The following is a 4,260-nucleotide window of genomic DNA, read 5'->3' as shown; positions in this document are numbered from 1 at the left end:
ACTCATGGCTAGTTTAACAACTAAATTAATAGATATAATATTCACTGCTAATTTGACAGCTAAATTATAACGAGTTTTTAAAGAAATAATTACATTAATTTTATTACATATATATAATTTGTTTTGTGTTTTTTTAAATGTAGTAGGTATTTGTTTGTGTTTTTTTAAATGTAGTAGGTATTAATTAACGTAATGTAAAAAGTGTTAATGTTTTGCAAGAAACAACTACATTAATTTAATAATGGTAAACTAAATCATGATGGGTTTTCCGAGAAACAACTACATTAATTTAATTGTTGTAAAGTGCCCATCAAAAAGCCAAAAAACAAGCAAAGTCTACAACGGGAATATTCAAACGTATGATAGCAATTTTCGAAGGATATAAAACAAGCAGCCAAGAATTTGACAATCGACCTAAAATAGAATACAATTAATCCATCGGAGACCATTCAAAGTTGAACGCCCCACATGCGTGCTGGATAATCATAAGTGTTGAACATTTAACCGTCAAAACGTTGAATGTGGGATCGATAAATTTCCAGCACCAAGATTTCGATAAAATTAATGTATCCCACCGACCAAGCCTACAAAATCGAGATTCTGTGAAGATAGCGTGCTATAGAAAATTACAGATGATGTGTTTGTCCAGAAGACATACACTCATTGCGTAAAGCAATGATATAATCTAGACCATCAGATCAAAAAATCCAATCATTAATCTGAGCCGTCAATCTCCTTAAATTGCAGGGTTAGCGCTTTCCAAACCCTCCTTCCTTTAGTTATTTGGCAGACGACGTTCAGGTTCGATTCTTGGCGTTTGCTGATATTTAATAGTTAACTTGTCTGTTTAGAGTGCCGGACTGAGTTTCCGGGCTAATTTTTCTTCCGTCTTTCTGTTATTATTACTTCCATCACTCATAAACAGAACTGGTAGTCCGACTGCAGGGGCCAGAACCAGTTCTAATTGAGGCCCTTTTCCATGTGATCAGGTTTATGATGTGATAATTTAGAATTAAAGGCCTGTTAGAGGCTACTACCATATTTTGAAGCGGTTTATTTAATGGAGGCATCAGATTTGATCTCCCTTTCGAACCCTGTGAAGATGTTTAGCGAGCGTTGTCATGCTATAATCTTGGACATTTATTTTTCGAGATCTCGAACTCAGGAGGGGTAAGCTTATGGAAAATTGTGTACAGTAGGTCTAAAATAGCGGGGATTCGTTTCGATCTTGTATTCTCCTTCTTTAAGAAGTTTTTGTTCAGAAGTGAAAGGTAATGGATGAGTGTAAAACCCCATAGCGCTTAAAGCTTTGTTAGGGTTTTGATATGGCGTTGCCTTTGCAGGTGCGCTTGCAGGCGGGCCATCTTATTAATAAAACATTTTATTTTGGTTTTTTGGGGGAGGGATAACCTTCCCAGTCATCCGAGCCGGTTGTGGTCGGATGTCTGCGTCGCTTCGTGTTTGTGTTGGAATCTTTGATTGATTGTTTGACGTGGTTAACTGTCATTCCCATTTCGAAAAGCCCCTACGACACGCCGAGGCAATTCTATCAGGTTTAGAAAATCTCACAACACGCTCAGGGAATTCCACAATGCAGAGGAATTTTATCAGGTATGCAATCGAAATAAACTGAATTGTGCATTTATTTGTCTTTTTATTAAAAATTTGGATGCGAAAAGATGTTTAAGGAGCGATCGTAGATTAGTCATTTGATGGCCATAAAGATCAAACATGCTTAACTGATGATCAGATGACTACAAAGAGCAAGTCTGTTCAAATTGAGTTTATGATTTTAAAAAGTATTCATGGTGAACGGTCGTACCAACTAATCTTAGGATTAAATTTGAAGTAAATTGTTAAATTTATTAAAAGTAGTATTTCGATTTGTTGAGGTAGCTGAAGAATCACGATGTATTTTCAAGAAATTTGTGGGAAAGGATTTATTTTATTTTGTAAAAGGTAAATATTCAATTTTATTTTTGATATAACATATTTTTACAACATATCTATGATTGTTTAAAATCATTTAAATTATGATAATCTCAAGCAGTTTGGAAGCAAAAAAAACTGTTATGTGCCTGTTTACATTGAGGTTGGTAAAATTTGCAGAACCGTTTTGGAAGACATATCAATCAATAATATTATTGAACTGTTTGATGTGAATTTTCGACGAATACGCCGAATTTTACAATAATTACGTCGGCTAGAACATTTTTGCTATGAGAGCTAGTTGAACGGGCTTGATCTTTATGGTTATCAAATGACCAATCCATGATGTCTGTCGATGGAAGTATACCAAAGTATATCAGGCCTTATATAATTTAAAGATAAATGTATTCATAGTATTAAAGCTGTTTAAATTATGATGGTTTAAGTCAGTTTGCAAGGTAGAAATTGTTTTTAGATTCCCCTTAAATTTAACGGGTAATTTCTTTGCTATTGTTAAAATTTGCAGAGGCATATTTTAAAATACATTTTTCTCGGTTATCAGTATTATCTTTAAATTGTATGATGATCAGGCTTTTTATACAATGAATTTCACAATATTCACTTATCAACCAAAGCATGTGTCATGTCTACCAATTTCATAACAAAAGCAATCCTTAGATAAACATTTCGATATTGGTTCATTGCAATACATATTTCTATGGTCTTTTATCTGAACATCACGGGATAAAGTATGTCGGCTATTATTTCTATGGTCTGCGATCTGATAATCACCGGATTAAGTATGTCCGTGCGTTATCATCGGTACAATATATACATTTTTTTTTTTTCAATTGTAAATTGTTGTATGTGTGAATTCAAATCCAGAGTTATAAATTACATAATGGAGATGGGTTTTTAATTTTACAAACCAGAGAAAAATCATACACCAATTTAATGCGTCTAATTTAATATGTCTTAGTTAATTGTAACTTTAAATTTATATAATAATAATTATTATTTTCTTTTATGAAATGAGTTGTTGATAGTTTTCAGTCTGGCCTATTCTTCTGCTCTGGTTATTGAAAAGAGCATCACGGGCTTCTGCACCAAGACGAGGTTAAATAATAAAAAAGACAGCTTGGGTAATTATTACTGGCCGTGTGTCTTTGAGGAGCTTCAGGAATCAGTTGCGGTATTTCAGTAAAGTGCTTATATTGGAGGTTAATCAGAGCTAGAACTATAAATCTTCATGATCATGAGGCTACACAATTTTCAAATGTCAGATAATTGACGATGGTTTAGGAGTCGGACAGTTTGGACAATTTCGAGAGATGCAAAATCAACTCATAAAGGGACAGTGAAAGACAGAAGATGAAGCCCCGAGGTATGACTTCAATACCATTTACATATGCATGCATTCAAAGCACAGAGCATGTTGCGGGAAGGTTCAGGCTTTGCGGAGGTTATACTTCAAGTTTAAACTCGGTGATGTATTTAAAGAAAAGATTTCATGAAATTTATTTTCGAAAAAGAAAAATTCAAAATCTAAACCACAACACCCAGGTTAGCTTATTAGTTGTTATGGTCACTTTTGATTGAATTGTCTCTCTCCGAAATCAAAATCTAAACCCCAACACTCGGTTATTATACTAGTTATTATTTTAATTTGCGGTTGAATTGTCTATTTCGCTCTCTATTTCCCTCTTCATATGTTCAAGGCAAAAAAATTCCATGAAACCTACCTTCAAAAAAAAAGACCCAAAATCTAAACCACATCAGAGTTTGCAAAGGGTAAAGCTCCCTATCCTACCCAAATAAGAGGGGAGATCCTACCAGGCCCACAAGATTAACCAGAGAAGATTTTGCAGAGGGCAATGATATTGTCCGCCGCTGGCAACAGTTATGATGTGATAAGGAAATAAGAGTATTTTTTCCCCTGTTCTTTGGGGAGAGAGAACGACAAATTATGAAAATGATAAATATCCGTCCAATTCATGGACAGTTTTGAAGAAGCAAAAACAGCTCTAAAAAGGAATGTGAAAGACATGGCAGAATTTACGAAGACAAAGAGGCGCTGGCTGCCGCTTGGTGCTGACTGCCACTTGGTGCAAGAAGAATGGGGCAGGCAATAAAAAAAAGTTGTTTGTTCTTTAATTCGTAGGTAGACAGAGAGAATATCTGATTCAGAAAGTGAGATATATGTTCTTCTGAAATAAGATGTTGATTTGCCGCGTAGTGTTTTGTTTTTCTGACGTTAATAGATTAGTTTATGTGTTTTGCATTTCCATGGTTGCGGGCTACAGAAGCATTGTAAACGCTGGTCCCCATGGC

General features: G+C 34.7%; 1 long non-coding RNA gene across 2 annotated transcripts; it reads left to right on the top strand.

Moving 5' to 3' along the window:
• Window positions 1-783: 783 nt before the first annotated feature.
• On the top strand, window positions 784-3,340 carry LOC149189109 (uncharacterized). 2 transcript variants are annotated; one of them, XR_016256330.1, is made up of 2 exons: window positions 784-1,611; window positions 3,017-3,340. It is a non-coding gene; the product is annotated as an uncharacterized LOC149189109 (long non-coding RNA). The 2 variants fall into 2 exon arrangements; XR_016256329.1 differs by having other exon boundaries at window positions 2,983-3,340.
• Window positions 3,341-4,260: the final 920 nt, after the last annotated feature.

The sequence above is a fragment of the Pinus tabuliformis genome, chromosome 3_1 (assembly GCF_031772625.1).
Source record: "Pinus tabuliformis cultivar Carrire ecotype Pingquan chromosome 3_1, CPIR1, whole genome shotgun sequence".
Lineage (NCBI taxonomy): Eukaryota > Viridiplantae > Streptophyta > Pinopsida > Pinales > Pinaceae > Pinus > Pinus tabuliformis.
This window is presented reverse-complemented; position numbering and strand designations above follow the sequence as displayed.